Source organism: Narcine bancroftii, chromosome 2 (assembly GCF_036971445.1).
Source record: "Narcine bancroftii isolate sNarBan1 chromosome 2, sNarBan1.hap1, whole genome shotgun sequence".
In the NCBI taxonomy this organism is placed as follows: Eukaryota; Metazoa; Chordata; class Chondrichthyes; order Torpediniformes; family Narcinidae; genus Narcine; species Narcine bancroftii.
The window spans coordinates 64,238,240-64,262,305 of NC_091470.1; the positions used below are offsets into that span (position 1 = coordinate 64,238,240).

Consider the following 24,066-nt stretch of genomic DNA (forward strand, 5'->3'; position numbering starts at 1 on the left):
TCCAACTTTAAGTTCTGGTTTTATTTTCACTAATCTACCTTTTAGAGTCACCTGCCTCTTCAATGACCCCAGACGTGGATGATTTTTCTAAAGGCAATTGATCAGACCATTAAGTTCACACAGAGGTCTTAGAGTTGGAATTAGGCCTCCTCTTTGCCTGCTTAAGGTTTAGGTACTTGGAATAACTTTTGTCCAATGTGATTCGTTTATCAATTAATTTTGTATTATTGAAATACTCTTATCTCTAATCTGATTAGAGACTGTCCACATGATCATAGTTTAAAATAAGTAGTCTGCATTTGTCCATGCCACACTATTGATAGAGCAGTTTAATATCTAATTTCATTTGTTGAGACAAACTGCCTCAACTGGAACTGTTGACAAATGAATAATTGATTCAATATACCAAAATGTGTAAATTAGTGTTTTGTCCTGGATCAAAATAAATTACATCCCTTAAAGACTGGTGAATTGAGCATATGAATAGTCTCAAGAAGAGATTTTTTTTAAAAATTAGGATAAATTCACAATCAGAAACGTACAGAGCAAAAATTCAGAGATGTCAATCTCCACACCAAAATGTGGCTGTTGGTGAACTGAATCTGCAGAGATCCGTTGCTGGGAATGGGTCCCTTTTGTATGGCATAAGTAGTGCTTTGTAGGGTGGGCAATGAACCAAACATGCATAGTATTCTCCACTTATCACAGTTGCTGATATTGGGTGGACTGCCATATACGGCACAACCTTGCACCATAAGGCTACTTATCATACAGTCTTTGTCTCCAGCTATGGAAGTAGCACTGAGAGGCAGGAGGAGGAGCTTTGCTGCTGAAGCTGTGGCTGAACAACCAAATGCATAGGATAGCAATGAATGCAATCCTAAATCCCAGTTCCCTTTCCCTTGTTTAACCTTCCTGTAGTTTCAAGATTATTTTATCATCATCCATAAAACAGAAATATGACATTACACATAAGTTCCTGTAGTTTACCCTAAATGTTCACCAGCAAAATTGCTCAACGCCCATTACAGCCAGAGAAAAAGAAGCAAATTAGCCCTCCAGAGTCACTGAATATCCATGGCTTCACCTCCATTACTTCTGCAGCCACACAGCCTCAGTCCAAACAATCGGCATCCTGAGTTCTAGATATACACCTTTGACACATTCAGGAAGCCTCCAGTACCCTCTCACATCCCAGTCCTGATATCTGGTACCCCTTAAGCCAGTCTCAAGTCTGTCTCCAGCAGTCTGCAGCCTGATGTGTGTCCCTTGACCGAAGACACCTGCAGCCTTTGCATGGGTTTCTTTCCTCGAGTCACCAACAGTCTGCCACCTGTGAGTTCTTCAGCCTCTGATCCTCTCACTGGACCACTGCCAAAGTCACCATCCTATGGGTTGTCTCCTTTGCTTCTCCTTCTCAAATAGGAGGGGGGGGTGGTCTACCTGTTTTTTAGTGCCCTGTTTCAGTCTTCCACTTTCCTAGAGTCTGCAACTCCTCATCGCTACTTCCCATCATGGACACAGCCATCTTGGACCCAGATTTTGTGAAAGCCAGATTTTAAAATAAATAACCATCAGCTCCTTTGGCAAGCCATTTAAAGCCTTTACAGAGTCGAAAGCAGTCTGACTGGGTGGTGGGACTTCACAGTGGAGCACTGAGTCTTCGCTCCCTGCTCTTTGCGGGTCCACACCAGTGGCAGGATTGCCGTTCCAGCATCTCCCGCAGCACCATCATTTTATTTCCTCTCAAATCTCAGAAAAACAGGTTGGGGAGAAACTGACTGAGGAGGACACACAAAATTGTTGAGGACCCCTACCATCTTGCATACAGCATCTTTCAACTACTCCCATCTGGAAAGAGAAACGGGAGTATCAGAGCTAGAAACATTAGGCTGAGAAACAGTTTCTTCTTAAGAACAGAGAGATTGCTGAGTGATAGAAATGAACCTGTCATACAAACGTCTGAAACTCTACTATTTATTAAACAATATGTATTCATCTTTATATATGTATAAATGTATCATTTGTCTCCATGTGTGTTACATCTGAAATGTGTGTTTGATTATTTTTGCACCGAGGACCAGAGAACACTTGCATCAGACTGTACTTGTATAATCAGATGATAATAAGCCTGAATTTAAACTTAAGAGGTGCATGCATCTACCAGTTCTAACAGTTCTAAAGAAAAGCCGAGGGAGATTTAAAGGTGTTGTCATCTTGCATGGTTTCAGCAAATGACTCTTCAGTGCCTCAGCAATAATCTTAACATTGATGGCAAGCAGCAATGTTCAGTCAGACTAAGATCAGACAACTGCATTTGTCCCTTGCTGTTTTTTTTTTAAATGTTTAACTTAATGCTCCATACCTACATTATCTATAGTTATTGTAATATATAGATATCACAAGAAAACAAATTTTATTGGATACATAACAGTTTACAGCCCACCGAAAAAACCCTCCCTCCCACCCAACCTCCCACCCCAAAAAAAAATAAAAGTAACAAAAATCTTGGATGCTGAGAGAGATGTTGTGCAGTGCAACTCATCATAACATAATCGTATATAGAAGGATACTGCAGGATCCAATGGGCAAAAAGGATATCATTCTAAATTTATTCCCAGTACCTGCATTTACGAGTGCCAGATTTGTAAAAGCATAGAATACTTATTTCTTAAATAATAATAATTTTTTTCCAAAGGAATACAACTTTGAATTTCAATGTTAAAGATAAGTCTGATTGCCAAGTAATTGCAATACATTTTTTCGCAACTGCTAATTTAACAAATTTTAATTGGTAAATTGATCATTTCAATTTAGGGACTGTACCTTCAATAGTTCATAATAAAAACAGATCAAGATTTAATGGAAAAACAACTCCTGTAACTTGTAAAAAAAATTACTTGGTTAGCACCCAAAAGGGTTTCACATTTGGAATAGACCATGTTGAATGCATGACAGATCCTATTTCCTTACCACATCTAAAATATTGATATGACAAATCTAATTTTAATCCATTCAGCTTCTGTGGTATCAGAAATAATGGATGTAAAAAAAATTATATTGAACTAATCTATGCCTTGTGGCAGCTCACCACTAGGCAGGCAAACCAGCCCCACTTGTAAGCCATGCAGCGGGGCAGCCGGCCAAAATGGCACTGTCGGGGGTGTTCCCTTCCTCCCAGCATGGGGCTCAGAAGCCCATGCTGTGGGACCACGTGACGCTTGGGTGATGTCAGCACCCTCCAGGGCGGTTCTCAGCCAGGACTGGGCTGGGAGTATAAGTACAGCCCAGCAGTCTTCAATAAACTAGTCTGCTCACTGAGCTCAACCCATCTGGTTGTGTGTGTTCTTTCAGGAGTAGCGTAGCTGCCGCCTCAATTGGTGACCCCGAGTGATTCAAACATCTTTGAACCCATCATGAGCGAGCCTGGGATCAGCGCTATAGCCATGAAACTGCCTGAATTCTGGGTTCAGGAGCCGGAGACCTGGTTCGGCCACGCGGAGGATCAGTTTCACCTCTATCAGATTTTGTCCAACACAACCAAATTCTACCATGTGGTTGCTGCCCTGGACCAGACCACCGCCAGACGCATGCTGCACCTCGTTCAACACCTACCCGCCAAAGACAAATACGAGACCATCAAGCGAGTGCTTACCAGATCCCTCGGACTATCCAGACACCAGCGTGCCGATCAGATGCTGCACCTCGACACCCTGAGGTGCAGGTCCCCAATGGAGCTGATGGACGAGATGCTTGCACTCATAGGTGAGCACACCAACTGCCCACTCTTCAAGCGCATTTTCCGCGACCATATGCCCGGGCACATCCGGCCGCTGCTGGACCAGGAGAGCTTCACCAACCCGAGGAAGCTCGTCCAGAAGGCCCAAGAGCTATGGCTCGCACGATTCCCAGAGGGCTCAGCGATCCAGCAGGTCACGAGGCACAGGCACGACCACACCAAGCCCACCCCTAGTACTGTGGTGGAGCATTCGGCCCCAGCAGAAGCCCCCAAGAGCATAACCAAGGCACAGCATCCACTCCAGGCCTCTACTTCTACCATCAGCGCTGTGGAGCCAAGGCTTGGAAGTGTCGTCAGCCCTGTCGGCCACTGTTAATGGCTGTGGCAGCTGGCCAAGGACACAGCCTCCTCTACCCGTGGGACTCAGTCAGCGGCCGGCGATTCCTCGTTGACACTGGAGCCCAGATCAGTGTCATCCAGGCCACAGCCGTCGAGTCCAGGAACCGACCTCATTGACCTCCCCTCCATGTGGCCAACGCAACAGAAATCCGGACATATGGAGATAAGACAGTCCACTTCTAGATCGGCCAACGAAATTTTGCGTGGAGGTTCACCGTCTCATCCCTCCCGACTGCCATTCTGGATGCAGACTTCCTCCTCACACATGGGCCTCTGGTGGAGATCTGAGGTAGGTGCCTGGTGGACACCCATACCTTCTAGACCATTTGCCTTGACGCCTCCTGCTCAGAGCAACCACAAATGGCCATGATCAGCACATCCAGAGACGAGTTCCAGGGAATCCTGGATGAGATCCCGACACTCCTCAAGCCACAATTCTCTGCTGTCTCACCACGCCATGGGGTGTTCCACCACATCCCAACCCAGGGCCTACCGGTTCACACCAAGGCATGCCGGCTCCCGCCTGACAAGCTTCAGGTGGTGAAGGAGGAGTTTTCGCACCTGTTGGAACTGGGGATCATTCAGCGGTCTGACAGCCCGTGGGACTTGCAGCTCCACCTGGACCCGAAAGCCTCTGGTGGCTGGCATCCCTATGGAGACTATTGACGGCTCAATGAGGCAACAGTTCCTGACCATTACCCCATCCCTCACATCCAAAACTTTACGGCCAACCTGCATGGTGCGAGGGTTTTCTCCAAGGTTGACCTGGTGTGCAGATATCACCAGATCCATGTGCACCCTGAGGACATACCCAAGATGGCCATCATCACCCCCTTTGGCTTGTTCGAATTCCTGCACATGCCATTTGGACTTAAGAACGCCGCTCAGACCTTCCAGCGCCTCATCGACTCTGTGGGCAGGGACTTGGATTTCATCTTTATTTATGTGGACGACCACCTCGTCACCAGCAAGGACCAGGCTCAACACAAGGCCCACCTATGCGCCTTTTTCTCCCGGCTGGCCGATTTCAGCCTTAACATCAATCCGGCCAAGTGCCAGTTTGGGAAAGTGTCCATGCAGTTCCTGGGCCATACGACTGCAGCTGCGAAGGTCGCCGCTATCAGGGAGTTCCCATGCCTGGACAGCCTAGAGGGGCTGCAGAAGTTTGCGGGTATGTTCTACTTTTACAACCGCTTTATCCCGGGAGCTGCGCACATCATGCAGCCACTATTCACCCTCATCGCAGCCAAGCACAAAACACTTGCTTGGAACCAAGAAGGCTTCCCCCCAATCGAGGCCACCAAGGATGCCCTCGTGAAGGCCACCATGCTCGCCCAACTGCACACCGACCTGCATATGGCACTCTCTGTCGATACCTCTGCCACAGCCATTGGTGCCTTCCTGGAGCAGCAGGTGAATGGACATTGGAAGCCGCTGGCATTCTTCAGCCGCCTGCTCCGCCTGCCGGAACACAAGTATAGTGCCTTCGACCACGGGTTACTGAGCATGTACCTTGTGGTGCGGCATTTCCGCTATTTTTTTGGAGGGGAGGGCTTTTACCATCTTCACTGACCACAAACCATTCACCCAGGCACTTGTGATGGCAAAGGATGCCTGGTCAGCCCACCAGCAGCGTCACCTCTCTTTCATGTCGGAGTTTACCACTGACATTTGGCACAAGGCAGGGAAGGACAATGTGGTTGCCGATGCACTCTCACAACCGGTCATCTGCGCGCTGACACCTGGCCTCAACGTTGACCAGCTCACCTGGGACCAGAAGTCTGATGAGGAGACAAGGGCCTTCAAGACCGCCATCACGGGCCTGCAGTTCCGAGACCTCCCGACTCTGAGTGGCGAAGGAACCATCCTGTGCGATATCTCCATGGGCACCCCGTGACCAGTGGTTCCCCAGAAATGGCACAGGCAGGTCTTCCATCACATCCACAACCTTTCACATCCGTCCATCAGGTCCACAGTCCGGATGATAGCAGAGTGGTTCGTATGGCATGGGCTGCGGAAGCAGATCATGGGCTGTGCCAGAACATGCACCCATTGCCAGACGTCCAAGGTGCACAGGCACACCAGGGCACCCATACAGGAGTTCGAGCACGTCCAGGAACAGTTCAACCACATTCACGTGGGCATCGTCGGGCCCTTATCCATTTCCCGAGGCAACCATTACCTGCTTACAATGGTGGACCGCACCACTCGCTGGCCTGAGGCAATCCTGATGCCAGACGCCTCCACCGACTCCTGCCCCCGAGCACTGTTGCATGGTTGGATCGCCCAGTTTGGCATCCTGTGTCACCTCACCAGCGATCAGGGTGCCCAGTTCACATCTGCGCTCTGGGCACAGCTCACCAACAGGTTGGGGATTCAGCTACACTGCACCACGGCCTATCACCCGCAGGCCAATGAACTGGTCAAACGTCTGCACCACCACCTTAAGTCGGCAGTCATGGCCTGCCTTGCCACTCCTGACTGGGCGGACAAACTGCCTTGGGTGCTCCTGGGCATCCGCTCCACTCCCAAGGAAGATCTGCAGGTGTCATCTGCTGAGCTGGTCTACGGTGCACCGCTGGCATTACCTGGTGAGTTCAACAACATACCTCACAATCCCCAGCAGTTGCTGCACCAACAACTTCCTCACCTCAGGGCACGCTTGGACTTGTTCAAACCCCCACTGCCACCCAGGCATGGCACCCACCCATCTCATGTTCCCGGCGAACTGCTTTCCGTGGAGTACGTTTTCGTTTGGCGAATATTGGTAACATCTGAAAAAGATATTGTATCCTTGGAAATACATTCATCTTTATACAATTCACTCTTCCAATTAAAATTATAGGTAAATTTATCTTTTTTTTAACTCTTTCTCAATCATTGTTTAAAAAAAGATAAATAATTTATATAAATTCTTCAAATTATTATCTGTATGTATTCCTAAATATTTAATACCTTAATTTGGCCACTTAAACTGCAGATCTCTCTGACACTGAGTATAATCTCCTTCTGTCAAAGGCATAATTTCACTTTTATGTCCCTTGCTGTTAACTCCAGCTGCTATATTGCAAAAGAGGAAGTGGGAGACATGTCAGTCAGTGAGATGCAATGATTTGTCAATATGGCTGAGATGCTGGCATTGTTGCAAGTTTACTAGATCTGCAACAGTGCAAGTAGTTGCCTTTCAGTCAGAATGTTTTGAATTCAAACTCCATAGGCGCGAACACACAAATTTTGGCTGGCAATTCCGTGCAGTGTTGCCAGCGTGGTTGGTGATGCTGTCTATTTGGTGCCTTTGCACTCTCTGCTCTTTCAGAAAGAGAATACTGACAAATATTTATCTCTCAATCAGAATCATTTTCACTATTGACTGAAGGACATGGCAGTGTATAAATCAGCAGCCATTTTATCCAAATGACAACATTTTGGAAAAGTGCTTCATTGACTGCAAAGCCTTGTAAAACATTCTGAGGCCCTAATTTAGTTATAATCAATGTTTTAACTGCATGCTGCTAAAGGGTGGGATCAGTTTGATTCCTGATCATTGGTATTAGTGTTAGTAGTGTCTTGCAATCAACAGTTGCAGATGATGAATTATGACATTAGCAAATACATTCACAAAATGGAGCCATGTGCATCAAGTGACTGATGATTTTGTGGTGGGGGGGCCACTGTGATGGTGGGGGGGAGGAGGAGGGGACCTGAATACCTGCTCCATTTGGAGACCCTTCAAACACACTCATATGGAATGTATTTGAAGGGCCTACTGACTGCTGGATACTCCACATTGCTGCTTTTCAGCCTCTCCAGTGTGGTGTCTTGAGATTGTGAACATTTTATATTTCATAGAATGAACTATTAACGCCAGTATCCTCTTCTCAAGTTGGATGTCAGAAGCACAGAGGAGTGCAGGGCTTTGGAGGGGTATTGCCAAGTTCTAACGTTAGAGGGACCATATCAAAAAAAGGCTCCACGACCACTTCCCTGTGTGTGCACAGGTACGTTTTGCAACCAGCGTACAAAGGCAATTAATGCACGCACTAAAGCTTAATTACCTAAAACAACATAGTTCAAAGTACAGAATAAAATCAATGCATTAGTTCGGGGTCTTGGTCTCGCGTGTCAAAATATCCCGGCCAAGAAATGGTGCTTCTGGCTTGAGTGTCTATTCCGCTCTCCATCCTGACGAGTGCCCTGGGCTTGGGCTGCTGACTGCTTTTGCCATGACTCGTGTTCCAAGGCAGGAAGACACTCCCGAGAAACAACACTTTCCCTGCAACGTGATGGTGGCCCACCAGCACAAGCTTACCACAGGGGTCCCACAAGGGTCACAGCTCAAAAAGGCACCACCTCCAGAGAATGTGCAGGCTCCCCCTGTACCCCCTCCGCAGCTATGTCACTGTTGCTTTGTTGTCTTTTCTGATAATAATATATAAAATGTTATGGAGAGCTCATTGCTGTATCTGCACCATTTCATCAGATGCAAGGATCGACAATGAGATAGACAACAGACTCGCCAAGGCAAATAGCGCCTTTGGAAGACTACACAAAAGAGTCTGGAAAAACAACCAACTGAAAAACCTCACAAAGATAAGCGTATACAGAGCCGTTGTCATACCCACACTCCTGTTCGGCTCCGAATCATGGGTCCTCTACCGGCACCACCTACGGCTCCTAGAACGCTTCCACCAGCGTTGTCTCCGCTCCATCCTCAACATCCATTGGAGCGTTCACACCCCTAACGTCGAGGTACTCGAGATGGCAGAGGTCGACAGCATCGAGTCCACGCTGCTGAAGATCCAGCTGCGCTGGATGGGTCACGTCTCCAGAATGGAGGACCATCGCCTTCCCAAGATCGTATTATATGGCGAGCTCTCCACTGGCCACCGTGACAGAGGTGCACCAAAGAAAAGGTACAAGGACTGCCTAAAGAAATCTCTTGGTGCCTGCCACATTGACCACCGCCAGTGGGCTGATAACGCCTCAAACCGTGCATCTTGGCGCCTCACAGTTTGGCGGGCAGCAGCCTCCTTTGAAGAAGACCGCAGAGCCCACCTCACTGACAAAAGGCAAAGGAGGAAAAACCCAACACCCAACCCCAACCAACCAATTTTCCCTTGCAACCGCTGCAATCGTGTCTGCCTGTCCCGCATCGGACTGGTCAGCCACAAACGAGCCTGCAGCTGACGTGGACTTTTTACCCCCTCCATAAATCTTCGTCTGCGAAGCCAAGCCAAAGACATATAAAATGTGAAGAACCTTTGTCAAAAGGCATCTTTTTGATTGCATGCTGTATTTTTCTTTTTCCAAAAGGTCACTTGTTAACAGATGTTTTTGAAATGGGGATTAGAGAATAGAAAAATCAAGAGAACTTAGTCAATTACAAGCATCCTGGAGCACTTATTGTAAAATTAAAGCAATTCCTTCCCACAGGAAGATAATTATTTTGTTGAAGTGAAAACAGAATATGCTGGAAATAGTCTACAAATTGCTTTTGATCATGGATTTTCTGTTTTTGAAAAGTTTGAATAACTTTAGAAACCTGATCTCCACATCAAATAGATTGACTGTCCTCATGTATTTATTGATAGATGACTGGAGGGTCACCAGCATTAGCATCTCAGAAATACATAACTGTTGACACAATTAATTAACCACTAGAGAGGCTGTACATGTTTTATTGCATGTTTAAAGCAAATGACAAGCTGTGTGGCAGTTCAGGGTATTGTATAGTCAGTGGCAATGACGGTCACTGCTGCCAACAGATTCTGCAAATCCTTCTAGTTGACCATATGGCCACCCCATTCACATCTGCCAGCCTGCTGCCCCGAGTTGAATACTCAGTATAACATGATCATCCCACCCCTGCCCCCCAAATCCAGTTCTTCACCTGAGCTCCATCCTTCCTTCTGATAAATGAGAACACCCTCTGTGAGTGAAATTTTTCAACACTGCAGATTATTCTCAATGCTTTGTGTGTTCATTCCTCGAGGTGAGATTCACTAACTTCCCTTCAAGTTAATATCTTGGCAGTTCTGCCAAGATATTATTCTGCTTGCGCTCCAGTGGCTGAAATCAAAAAGGTTAATTCTCCTTAACCATAAACTTGCATTCATACCTCATGAAAATTTATTAGACATGTAGGGCAGTAACGACAAAGACAAGCTGAGGGAACAATGGGCTTTAATATACAGAAGAACCTTGCTGGCCCGGATCCCAAGATAGGAATGGCGACAAGGAAAAGGTGGCTTGAGCTTTATGTCCCAGGACCACAAGGGAGGAGTCATAGGGTATGAATCATCCGTGGGTGGGCCAGCTCCATATCTACAATGAAAGAAATAAAAGGAAATAACAGTTCAAATAAAAACAGCCTCTCCTGACAGACAATTAATAGATGTCTCAGCAGCATTCCTGGAACCTTCTTTCATAATTTCATTGCATTTGTTGTGGTAATTGTAGATTTGCTATTTAAAGGTCATCAAGGTCATGATTACTTTAAGACACTATGTTACATGGATAGCCATTATGATATTGTGTTGATGTACTCAAGACTTGGTGGAAATCAACCACTGGCTGCAAATAAAGGTTGCAAGTGTACAAATGTTCATTATCCTAATTATAATCAAAATTCAAGATTCGTTTATTGACATTTAATAAAAATAGAGCAATATTACACAGAAGTTGCTTTTGTTTGTCATAAGGTAGACATGTATTCCATCAGCAGGAATTGTCTGAAGTGCCCATGACAGTCAGAGAAAGGGAAGCAAAAGAGAGTCCCCTTAGAGTCACCGAGTGTCCATGGATTTGTCTTCAGTGCCCCTGCAGTCATACAGAATCTAGTCCAAACCATCAGCAGCCCGAGTTCCAGATCCTAACCTCCGACACGATCAGGAAACCTTCAGCGCCCTTGGCATCCTCTTTCAGTTCTAATGCCTGGTACCCCTTCAGCCAGTCTTGAGCCAGTCCCCAGCTGTCTGCCACCTGATGTGAATCCCTCAACCACAGTTGCCAGCAGCTTGCATGGGTTCCTCACCACAAGGCCCCAACAGCCCGCCACCTACGTATTCTTCAGCCTCAGAACCCATCAGTGGTCTGCCACAATGGCTACCATCCCATGAGTCATCTTTCTGCCTCTCCTTTTCAAATGGGGGAGGTGTTCTCCCCATTCTCTGAAACACTCCAATCCCTCGTGGCTGCTGCCAGTCATAGGTGCTGCCATCTTGGGTGCAAGCCTCGCAATCGCAAAATTTTTCAATAAAATCCCCACTGGCTCCATTAACAAGCTGTTTAAAGCCTGGAGGGAGCTGACAGCAGTCAGACTAGGCAGTTGGACCCTGTGAGAGCAGCATGTCTCCACTCCCTGCTCTCCACAGGTCTACACCAGCAGCAGCGCTGCCCTGACAGCAGCTCCAGCAGTGCCACCATTTTCATTATATCCAAAATATATCCATCACCTTGCTGTAATCAAAATAATCATGGGACCTTTGCAGCATCAGTTAGGTCATTCAGATCATCTGCTCATACTGTTCATAAAGAACCATATTGGTAAATTGTCTGGGGAGTCTTCCCAGGATAGAAATGTTAAATATTAGAGGCATAGGTTTAAAATGAGAGGGGTACAGTTAACATAGAGTGGTAGTTGCCAAGAACATGCTGCTTGGGAACATGATGGAAGGCGATGAGAAAACAATACTTAAGAGGTTTGGACAGCCCATGAACATGCAATGAACAGAGGGCTACAGATTACAGGCAGATGGAATTAATTGATTAGCATCATTCATGCCCTATGTACTGACAAATTCCATGATAAAGCTCCCAATCCATCACAGAGTGATCAAAGATTTTTATAAATAAAGTTGTAGGTGTGGTTTTCCTCTGCTTTCACAAAGGCATTTAGAACGAAAAGATTACCCTGGACAATCAGCGTGTGCTAACCCCTACCACAGCAGTGTCATCAGGCCAAGTGTTTGCGATTCATGTTAAAATGTGTTGATGATCCTGATATTTATTGTACGGTTATACAGGCCTGACATATTTCATATTAGAACATATCTCTCAAACAATGGATGTGTTTGACTGCAAAATGTTGGCATAGTCACAAAGATCTCAGGGAAAGGGTCATTTAAAGAGAGGCCCAACCTGCCATGAAGCACAAGGACACTTTTTCTTCGCCACATTTAATCTCAAAGAAAATTAGGTTATTTGTTTTGACGATATACACTTTGCCTCAAACAATTTTCACAGCAGAGCAAATAATGAGCATGGTAAGGAAGCATATAATCAATTTTGTCCCAAAGCATTAGGACTTGCACATATGGCCATTCTAACTTTGACAGACTTAAATTTGTCTGTACTTTCCTGGCTGTTGTTGCTGGAACAGCCAAAAGCTTCAGAGAAAGTACACCAGATGATTACAAATTTCCAAAAGCCTTTCAGGATTTCAGAAGATATCATTCAGAGAGTTACAGTTTACCTTTCCAGTGTCGCAGAGAAGAGATCAACAAAGGAAAGATTTTTTTGGAGGTTAACAGAAAAGCTAGCCATACTTACTTACACATTTCCCATTAACGACAAGGAAAAAACTTGATAAAACCTGACAGTTCTCTTTACTAATCTGGCAAATGTGTTTTTAAAAAAATATATCCCATTTCCAATCAGAGGACTTCAAGCTTTGTATTAGTCTAATATTCTGATGGAACACTTTGTCCTGTATTCCATATCAGATGATCACTTCCTTTTAGCCTTCGAGTGATGAATTGTTCAATCTGCTTTAAATTAGCTGTGGGTTTTCCTCTCGTCTTTTGGTATCCAACAGGAAAATTTGCAGTTTACACCTTGTGACCGGTTTAAATAAGTAAGAATTGAATAAACCACATCACAAATATCTTCCATTTTAACCTATTTCATTTATTCTACAAATTGATTAACCCTTTATTATTTTGGTAAAACAGCTATTTTTAGAACATATTTTGCTCAGTTATTGCAAACTTAATTGAAACAGGTCATCTTTTGAAAGGAGTAGTGTCACTCCAGACATATATTTAAAACTATAAGCTATAAAGTTCCACACGTGGGTGTGTGCAGATGCCTATTGCCACTAATAACAAATACACTTTTCAATCAGTATGCTAACATTTAAAGTACCGTAGCACTCATATGGTGATGCAGCACCAGTTTCAGTCAATTAAGATATCACTTTGCAATATCAATTATATCTTATTGTGGTCATATGAGAGACTTTGCAATATCAGTTATATCTTATTGTGGTCGTATGAGAGACTTTGCAATATCAGTTATATCTTATTGTGGTCATATGAGATTTGCTTTATTCACTATATTTTTCAAATCAAGAGCATACTTACCATATTTCTATTTTTGAATGTTATTTAGGAAGACCATCAGCTGCTATTGTTTGAGTAATTTAATTTACAAGATCAGTACTGTAATTCTCACAGAACACTTTTTTTTACCTTGTTTGGTTTCACAGTATTGCAGCCCAGAAGAATGACCAGACAGAAAATTTATCTTGGCCTCAACACAAGGAGATATTGTAATTGCTTTATATGTTGTAGCAACGGGGATCCTGTTTGCTGTTGTCCATTGAATTCAGCAGGATGAAAAAAGCTGTAAAAATAGGTGACTTATCACCTGATGACATATCTGTAGAAGGGGGCAAAGAACCTTGAGACATCAGAGATGATCATCTGAACACAGGAAGGCAAATCTCAGCCTATACTTTGATTAATAAGAGTAGAGGCAAACTCACCCAGGTTAACAATTGCAATGAGAGGTGAAGAGGAAAATGGAATGGACAACAGTGGCAACTGCTGCAGAAGTCATGATGGACAGGAGCTGTCAGTTTTCCTTTGTCACCTTGCCAATTTGAGCAATAATCTTTTTTTCCACTAATTACAATCTAAAGCTTGATTTAAGACACCAAATAGTGAGAGACCTGGAGGTTTTTTTTTTAATCTTTGTTGCTAAGCACAGATAAGTGTTGCTATGTGATGTCACGGCCATGTCCATGGAAACTAGATTGAGGGTTGGTTGTTATATTTCCAAAGAGAAAAGTGAGGAGCCTGTAGTTTAAAAGAAAAACTATTTGTTAATTTTCCAGTAATTGAAGGGTGGAAACACTTTCCTACAGAAAAAAGTCAAAGACTTGTTGGAAATTTCAGAATTCCAATTGTCTACCTATTGTTTTATTAGGCCCAAAACATTGGTCATGTTTCATTATCTTTGCTATATAAAAATGCTGTTTGACCTGTGGAGTTTCTCCAGCATTGTGCTTTTACTATAGTTGATTCAAAGCTCACATATCAAACCGTTTTGGGCCCATCCACAAAATATAAAAATTCTATAGGCAGCTAAATTTCAAGGTCCAACAGAAAGCTTGTATGCTGAAGGGCAAAGACTATGAGGACAGAGTACAGAGGTTCCAGCAACTCTCCAATGACCACTATGTGTTCATGTTCCACCGGACTGAGAGCCAAGAAAAGAGGTGAACATTACTTATTTATTTATTGTTCAGAATGTCAGCAACATTGACATTTATTGCTCTTGAAATGTGGTGGCAAGTTGCCTTCTTGATTTCCTTTGGTTCTTCAGTGCTATTTGGGAGCAAGTTGCAAAATTTAGACCAATGACAATGAATGGCAAGTAATGTATTTCCAAGTCAAGATGGTGTGTGACTTAGAGGGAGTTCTGCAGATGTTGGTGGTCCCAGATGCATATGCCCCCTGTCCTTGTCACAAGGCTTGGAGGTCCTGTTGGAGTAGCCTTGGTGATTAATTGCAGTACATACTACAGGTACAGGCTGCTACATCCACTGTGCATTACAGTGAAGTGAATGATTAGGTCAAAAACACAAACTGCAAGATCTCAGTTGGCCAAGAAGCACCAGTGGAAGCAAAGGAATGGTTGATGTTTCAGGTCAAAGTCCTGCATCAAGACTGAGAGTGCAGAGGGAAGATAGGCAGTCTATAGAAGTGAAAGTCTGGCTGACAATATGTAGGAATCAGTTTTTAATTATGGACATTTTTAACTTCCCAATATTGACTATATCATTCATGGTGCTATGATGGAGAAGAATGTGTCAACTTTGTCCAGGAAAAAATTCTCGTAATATCCCTATTATCAAGTAAAGGGACATCTGGCAGTGAACTGCCTCTAAACATGTAAATGGAAGAATTCAGGGTCCATATGTTCATCTTAGAGTGAAAGGCAAATTTGAAGGTTGAGGAAACTCTAGCTGACAGGGATATTGAGGCTGTGGTCAAGAGGAAAGAGGCATATATCAGGTATAGGGAGCTCAGATCAAACATAAAAGGTGTAGGAGAGCACAAGAAGAAACCAGGAAAGCCAAAATGAGACACAAGGTATCCTTGGTTAATATATCAAAAGTCAATTCTCTGAGATCCTATTAGTACATTAAGAGTGGAAAGGGTAACTAGGGAAAGAATTGATTCAAAGGATCAATATGGTCAAATCTGTGTGGAGCAAGATGAGATCTACTAAAACCTCAAACTTGACACAATGTTTCAGGTCAATTGGGCAATGCTGATCTCTTGTATTTTACAGAAGCTTTTCAGTGTTATTTTCTAGGTCATCCTCTCCAGTAATGAGATCCACATCACATTCATTTATTTGTTCAAATCTGCCTCTCAATGCTGAGCTAAATCCTGGGAAAATATTAAAGGGTACACTCAAACCTGCCTTAAAAAGTTCAATATTCCCACTGTTCCTGAGAATCCCTGGACAGTTCAAAGTAGAAAAGGAGCATTTTGATTGGCAATGAGGACCTCAGGTCCATACCTTATGACCATGCAGAAGCCCTGCATTAATGGTGACAGATGTGAATCCCTTCCAAACTACCAATCCACATGTCCAGCCAAGCACCTCCTGATCCATTGTTGGTGGAGTACACAGTTGTCACAGTTGCTTCATTGTCCATTCAGAACCCATGGAAATGGAGTGATAGCAAGTCATCATCATTCCAATGTAACTGCCCAAAGATGAAGATTAGTATATTTTTGGGATGAACTAATTTGATTGTAATATTTTAAAATTCAACTCCAACAGTACAAACTGTACCATTCACTAAATAATTACATTTGGATGAGTGCCATGTAAAAACAAGTTACATGATGTAACATTTCTACCATATCAGATCTAATTTGATATCTAACTGCATGGAATATTATGGTAGAAAGCGAAACACTAGTCAAATAGTTAAGATGGTAAGAGTCTATTAAAGACAGAGGGATAAGAGGTGGATTAGGGAAGGATTTACAGACCTTGACAATTGAAGGTGTGGATACTAATGGAGTTCCAAAAGAAATTGCTGATGTAAAATTGGCCAGATCTGAGGAAACATTAAGATTGCTGAGGAACATGGAGGTCAAATGGGGAGAAGGTGTGGAAAAAATGCAAAAATTAGGAAGAGAATACAACATTTAATAGATTGCTGATGGCATGCCAATATTAACCTCAATGGGTGAGTGGGATTTAGTACGAGTTAGGATAAGGGAAGAAAAGATTGTGGATGAGCTGCAATTTGCAATATTGCTAAATGTCATTGATGTTACAGTTGTGAAATATGGACTTTGAAGTCAAACAGAAAAACAATGAGAGTTCAAAATTGATTTTCTATTTTTTTTGCAACTTGCACGTCCTTGACGAAATAGAAAAAAAACCTGCAGATAGGTGAGCTTTGAAGCTGCTGTGTGGAGGATTATTATTATGAACTCAGATCCGACATTCATTAGTTTCTCTTTCTGCATTTGCTTTCACTATTCGCCTTAGCTGAATTTAACCTTCCTCAGCATCCACCAAGAAATTAATTTAGAGAGCAGATGTTAAAATACCAAGAGGAAGAATACAGAAGAATTTTATATACAACTGACTAATTAATTAATTTTCCAATAAAATTAAAACACTGATGAAAAACAAAACAATAGAGAGAGATATCAGGGTACATCCACTTCATATTTCTATTGATCCCCCAAGTGCACATGGCAGTAGAATTGTTGCTATTTATTACAACGTAAAAGGAGGTCATTTGGCCTGTTAACTCCATGCCAGCTTCAAGCAGTACAATCCCATCAGTCCTATTCCATCTCCAACTTGTTATTTACCAAATTCCTATTCACACTTTGCCTTGAAGTGTAGTGAAACAAAATAATCACTTTACATTTGTCAATGATCCAGCCAACCAGGTCATCTTTGGAATGTGAAAGGAAACGAATCCATCCAGAGGATACTCATGCAAGCTCCATGCAGCCAGCATCAGACCAAGTGTCTGCTCTGCCATTCTGCCAGAATCAACAATGATCTTTTCATTGAAAATCTAAAGATAAGTATCTCACCATCAAAGAAGAAAAATGAAACTCAAAACTGAAGATGCTGAAACATTGAGCAAATAATGAGAAGCTAGAAGAACTCAGCAGGTCAGGCAGCATCAATAGGTAGAAATGGTCGGTCAACATTTCTGGTCAGAACCCTTTATCAAGACTAAAGTAGGAAGGGATGATATCCTAAGTTTATCAAGGTGGGGTGGAGGAGTGAAGAAGCCGAGGTGAGAGGTTATTGGACTGGAGGTGAAGGGAGAGATCATAGGGGGAGTAAAAGAGAAAAGCAAGAAGGAGAGTAGGTAATGGAGAGATGGAAACAGTCGAAGCAGATGATTGTGAGGTTTAACTTTCTTCTTTGGCTTGGCTTCGCGGACGAAGATTTATGGAGGGGGTAAAAGTCCACGTCAGCTGCAGGCTCGTTTGTGGCTGACAAGTCCGATGCGGGACAGGCAGACACGGTTGCAGCGGCTGCAGGGGAAAATTGGTTGGTTGGGGTTGGGTGTTGGGTTTTTCCTCCTTTGCCTTTTGTCAGTGAGGTGGGCTCTGCGGTCTTCTTCAAAGGAGGTTGCTGCCCGCCAAACTGTGAGGCGCAAAGATGCACGGTTTGAGGCGATATCAGCCCACTGGCGGTGGTCAATGTGGCAGGCACCAAGAGATTTCTTTAGGCAGTCCTTGTACCTTTTCTTTGGTGCACCTCTGTCACGGTGGCCAGTGGAGAGCTCGCCATATAACACGATCTTGGGAAGGCGATGGTCCTCCATTCTGGAGACGTGACCCATCCAGCGCAGCTGGATCTTCAGCAGCGTGGACTCGATGCTGTCGACCTCTGCCATCTCGAGTACTTCGACATTAGGGATGAAAGCACTCCAATGGATGTTGAGGATGGAGCGGAGACAATGCTGGTGGAAGCGTTCTAGGACCCGTAGGTGATGCCGGTAGAGGACCCATGATTCGGAGCCGAACAGGGGTGTGGGTATGACAACGGCTCTGTATACGCTTATCTTTGTGAGGTTTTTCAGTTGGTTGTTTTTCCAGACTCTTTTGTGTAGTCTTCCAAAGGCGCTATTTGCCTTGGCGAGTCTGTTGTCTATCTCATTGTCGATCTTTGCATCTGATGAAATGGTGCAGCCGAGATAGGTAAAGTGGTTGACCGTTTTGAGTTTTGTGTGCCTAATGGAGATGTGGAGGGGCTGGTAGTCATGGTGGGGAGCTGGCTAATGGAGGACCTCAGGTTTCTTCAGGCTGACTTCCAGGCCAAACATTTTGGCAGTTTCCGCAAAGCAGGACGTCAAGCGCTGAAGAGCGGGCTCTGAATGGGCAACTAAAGCGGCATCATCTGCAAAGAGTAGTTCACGGACAAGTTTCTCTTGTGTCTTGGTGTGAGCTTGCAGGCGCCTCAGATTGAAGAGACTGCCATCCGTGCGGTACCGGATGTAAACAGCGTCTTCATTGTTGGGGTCTTTCATGGCTTGGTTCAGCATCATGCTGAAGAAGATTGAAAAGAGGGTTGGTGCGAGAACACAGCCTTGCTTCACGCCATTGTTAATGGAGAAGGGTTCAGAGAGCTCATTGCTGTATCTGAGGTTTAACTAAAATTAGAATAATAGATGTTCACACTGTCAGGTTAAAGGCTGTCAAGGAGGAATTTGATGTGTTGTTCATCATTTACGCTTGGCTTCACACTGGCAATGGATGAGGCAGAGCAGAGACATGTCTGTACTTGAAAAGAATTGTTCACTCCAAGACTGAGGGGATCTTCCTATTTATAAGGTGCCACTTTCATTACTTAAAATCTCCCCACCTTTTCCTTGCACATCCAAATCAAGGTCTCAATTTTCTTTGATGTGGGTGACTGTTTGCCACCAACTGTGACTTCCTGAGATATGGGAACTCCAGGTGTAGGAAGATGTGGCAGGGATCTATGTGATTAATCCATGCCAGCACATTTTGATATTAGTCTCACATAAATTATCTGAAGTAAAATAACCTAATATCTACCAGTCATTGTAGAGTTTATGAATACATGCATGTTTAATTTACACCTGCTTTAATATTCAGTTTAGCTTAAAATCAAAGCAGGAAGGGAAAGAACACTCCTCAAAAAATAATTAAATACCTTTAGGGCAATTTTCCTCAGGTTAATGCCCACGTGATATATCAGGCACTTAAGCTCTGTACAGAAAAAGAGGGATCAAAATTTTGCAAATGTATAGAACTGTAGTCAGGTTTTAAAAGTATTTAAAATCTTGTAAATACATTTTTCTTTCCAAGTTAAAGAAGAATAAATCTTAAAAATATGCTTTAATATATTGGTTTTGAATGTTTTGATCTAAACGTATGATGAAGTCTCAGTCCCCAGACTGAACTGACCTCTGTCATCTTAGTTCTACTGAAGTCAGTTGAATTGAAAGTGCAGAGGAGAAGTTACTCTGTGGTTGGGACTCGTATTTACTGCAAGAAAATCCAGACAAATTTTCATTTTTCTTTACGTTGCAGAAAGAGGTCATTCAACCCAACAGACTAGCACACAGAACATTCCTTTCAGTCCCGTTTCCTCATTTTCCCTCTCACTTGACCATCAATTTCTAATTCACTTGCCTTCTATGGACACTAGAGCAAGTTACAATGGCAAATTAACGAGTGAACTTTGTGGCGTTCTCCCATTTTTCTGTCCATATTATTTGTGCAGGTCTGTCCCTTTAAGACCACGGATTTGACAAACCTTGCAGGCTTTGGAAAGTGACTGTGAACTAGCAGCAAGCTTCGACTACGACGTGCTTTGAAAGATGATACATTTGCAGAGTGAAGGGAAGAAGTCTGGAGAAGCCAGAAGCCAGATGCAGAGATCATGTAACCAGCTTATTGAAAAGAGAGTACACAGTTTGCTCAGGAGGTTATTTTAGGAAAGTAGCACAAGAGTAAAGAGCTCTTCATCCTCCTTTGTGGAAATGGGAAACCCACTTGTCCTTATTGTGTGGTTATAGACAAACTGTCAGATTTCCTCCTGTTCGTTATTGAGGAATGAGAAGACCACTTCGTGACCCAAAAGAATGAAGGTCACTTTTTGTTCGACTGATCCATGAAAAGAGTTCTACTTGCAGAAGAAATACTATACCTGGATGGTGACCAGAGTGAGAGTCACTTGAGTTTGACCCACGAAGAGCGTTCTGGAAGCTTTGTGAGCGTTACTTGTTTCATGGTATCCTCTCTGCCAAAGAATAGGGGAATTTTAGTTGGCACTCATCTACAAAGAACACTTTGTTGAAGCATCTCAACAAGAGTTATGTAAGTTAATCAGCATTCTGTCACCTCTGCTCATTTTATCTAAGGCCTGTATGTCTGAGCCTACGTGTCACATTCATCAAAGGGCTGTGTGACTCAGTCATCCAAAGCCTGTGTGTTGCATCAATCTCAAGCCCATGTGTCATCAATTAATTTACAAAACTGGCCTTGATCTACTTCCAAGAATTGGCCCTTGGCGTATTCCACATACAACAATATATTCGCGTATATTTGGGGTTTGTTAATTCTGTGGACGCCATGGTTGAAGTAAAAACACAAAATGCTGGAGCAGCTCAGCAGGACAAACAGTGTCCTTTATGTAACAAAGGCAAAGATACAGAACCAATGCCTCGGGCTTAAACCCTTCATCAAAGTATGAGAAAATGCCGGCAAGTGTCTAAAAAAAGAGTGAGGGCGGGGGTGCCAAAGGCAGGAGCTGATAGGTGGTGTGGAATCGAGTCTAAGTATGTAAATGGTTGGAGAGCTTGAGAACAGCAGGGGTTACAGATGGAGTGCAGTGAGAGAGAATCCCACAGATCTCCCTTCTGTGAGCAAAGGAGAACTTCCTCAGGGCAGTCATCCCTTGAAGAGCTTTCACAGAGTTGTTGTAGGAGCCAGAAGTCGATCACAAAATATCTTTGCCTTTGTTACATAGAGGACACTGTTTGAGCTGCTCCAGCATCTTGTGTTTTTACATCTACCATGGCGTCCACAGAATTTTATGATTTACTCTTTGAGGTTTAAATTTGATAATGTAGATAAATTAGATGAGGTGTTATATCATTGTTGATTAATAATTAAAAATATTATTTTAAATTTAACACCACCTGGGCTAATTTTTAACACTGCTCTCTGGTATGTAAGAAAATATATTTTGATCAAGGAAGTAATGGAAGGATCAGGGAGAACCCAATTGGTTACAGGGAGAATAACTGCACATATTTTGTGGGGTTTATACACATGCAGAAGATTGCAGGGTAGATAATCATTGGTACAGCGGGCCTTTCAAATTGTGGAGTAGAGGGAGGGCAAGGTAGGGACTGTATGGTCAGAATGATGAATGTTTGCATAAGCTCAAACATAAATTGAAGCAGGTTTCAGTTTTTTTGAGGTTTATGTGCGAATATGAGATTCTGATAAGATATCTAGAAAGCTAGGCACTAAATTAAAAGATTTTAAAAAATCAGAATATCACTCTTTCAAAGATAATAGTACAGTATCACTCCGATTATCCAAACTCAGATTCTCCAAAATTCTAATTTATCCAAAATTTTTGGAGGAGCCTCCCAAAAATATCAGATAAAAGAAGATTTCTGAAACAATCAAAAATCCTCATTTATTTGAATCTTTCTTGGCGCTGAACTCACTTCACGGCTTGGAAACAAAATTTAAAACCAGCATGCTTGTATGAGTGTCTGAGTCACCATTTTGATTCCAATGGAGTACTGAGAGTGAAGAGGGCTGCAGATAGCACTGTGATTGTGAGTTTCAATTGTCTAGTGATTGATCTTAGAGTATTTTGTTCAAGTTATTTCTTGGTGTCAATTAAACATTATTTCATGCTTTAAAAAGGCTTTCCATGTCATTTGTGGTTGTTTAAGCACCGTTACAAGTGATGTTATGTTGCTACTGGGCTATTTTTTTTAAATGACCTGTTAACTGAAAAAAAAACATTTATCCGACACAGACGCGGTCCTGACCGTTTTGGATAATTGGAGTTGTACTGTATCATACAGCACAGAAACAGGCTATTTGGCCCACCGTATTCATGCTAAAAAATTTGCACTCATCTGTATTAATTCCATTCTCCAGCATGTGGCCTGTAACCCTCAACTTCTGGAAGATTCAAGTGCTCATCCACACACCTCTTAAATATTGTTAGGGACTCTGCTTCCACTTCCACCATCCTCTGAGCCAGTTCATTCCAGGTACTTCTGAGTGAAAAGGTTCCCTTTCAAATTCCCTTGAAATCTTTTAACCTATCCTCTATCACCTCTGAGTGGAGGGGTGGGGGGGGGGGGAAGAATTCCTTCATTCTATTCTATCTGTAACCCATGTTATCTTTATCAAGCTCAATCAAGTCCTCTCTTAAACCTCCTCTGTCTGGAACAGTCTGTGGATTGTTATTTGAAACGAGTGTAAAATTACCCAAATTAAAATAGGCCAGAAGAGTAAATATTATTTATTTGTATTGTTCTGTGCCTCCAAACATCAATTCATTGAATTGTTTATTTTTCTTGCTTTTGAAATTGTGGAGTGGTGGGAAAGGATTTCAAAAGCAAAAATAAAAATATTTCAGCTGTGGATCTGGGCAACATAATGGATGAAATAAGCCAAGTGTTTCAGAAAAACACAAAGAGCTTAACAGAGTTAATGGGACATCAGTAACTGTTGCTGAGCCTCCTTCAAGGCTGAATAAACCAAGCTTGCTGAAGTTGCGTGATCCAGGTAAGTGCTTAAGATTGTTCGGAATATCAAGGTGCCAAGAAAGTGATCAATCATTGTCTATGAATTTATGAAAACAAAATAACTTTTGAAGTAACAATGTGCCCCAAAATTTTAAGTAAAGCACTAATTGGATTCCAAAAATCCCAGGTTTATTGAGGGATGTGAACTCTAAGGAAATAAGCATGGTGCCTTCAACCCTGATGACCACTTTCAACTATTTCTAAATCACTACAGCTTCTAACAGTATACTACATCCTTCAGTCCAATTCCAAGTCTAAGGGGTTTGAGGTAAAACATGTTTGTGCAGATTGAGACCACCCGTGAATTGAGACCATCCGACTGGGGACCCTCCAACCGGATTGCATTAACGTCAACTTCTCTGGTTTCCATTAGCCCCCATATCTTCCCTCAGCCCCATTTCTCCCGTCCCCTATCCCTATTTCTCCTTTATCATGTGCACTCTCTCTCTCTTTCCCTTCCCCTTTGTCTCCTTTTTCCAGCTCTGCAATCACAGTCACCCCCTCACCTGGTTAATTCCAGGTCTGCTGGCCTGTGCTCCTCCTCCTGCCCTTTTTTTCCCTTCTCCTCAACCTTTTCATTAAAGCACCTGCTTTTTGCTCATATTTGGAAAAAGGGCTCAGGCCCGAATTATTGCTTATACATCTTTATCTCCTATAGACACTGCAAAACCGGTTGAGTTCTTCCAGCATTTTGGGGTTTTTACGACAATCTTTCATATTTCACTGTGTTCAGAAACACATCCCTAGTTGATAGTTTGAGGGCATTGTTCTCGGCTTCTTATTTAATTCAGTGAACACAACAAATTGATGTTTGGAGGCACAGAAC

General features: G+C 43.1%; 1 protein-coding gene and 1 long non-coding RNA gene across 2 annotated transcripts in view; one reads left to right on the top strand and one right to left on the bottom strand.

Moving 5' to 3' along the window:
* Positions 1-24,066, top strand: part of ccdc175 (coiled-coil domain containing 175) — a 340,062-nt gene that overhangs the window by 28,996 nt on the left and 287,000 nt on the right. The gene's annotated exons all lie outside the window — the stretch shown is intronic.
* On the bottom strand, positions 10,305-14,464 carry LOC138753642 (uncharacterized). Its single transcript, XR_011351323.1, has 2 exons — positions 13,905-14,464; positions 10,305-10,462 (listed from the first exon to the last, which is right to left on the bottom strand). It is a non-coding gene; the product is annotated as an uncharacterized lncRNA (long non-coding RNA).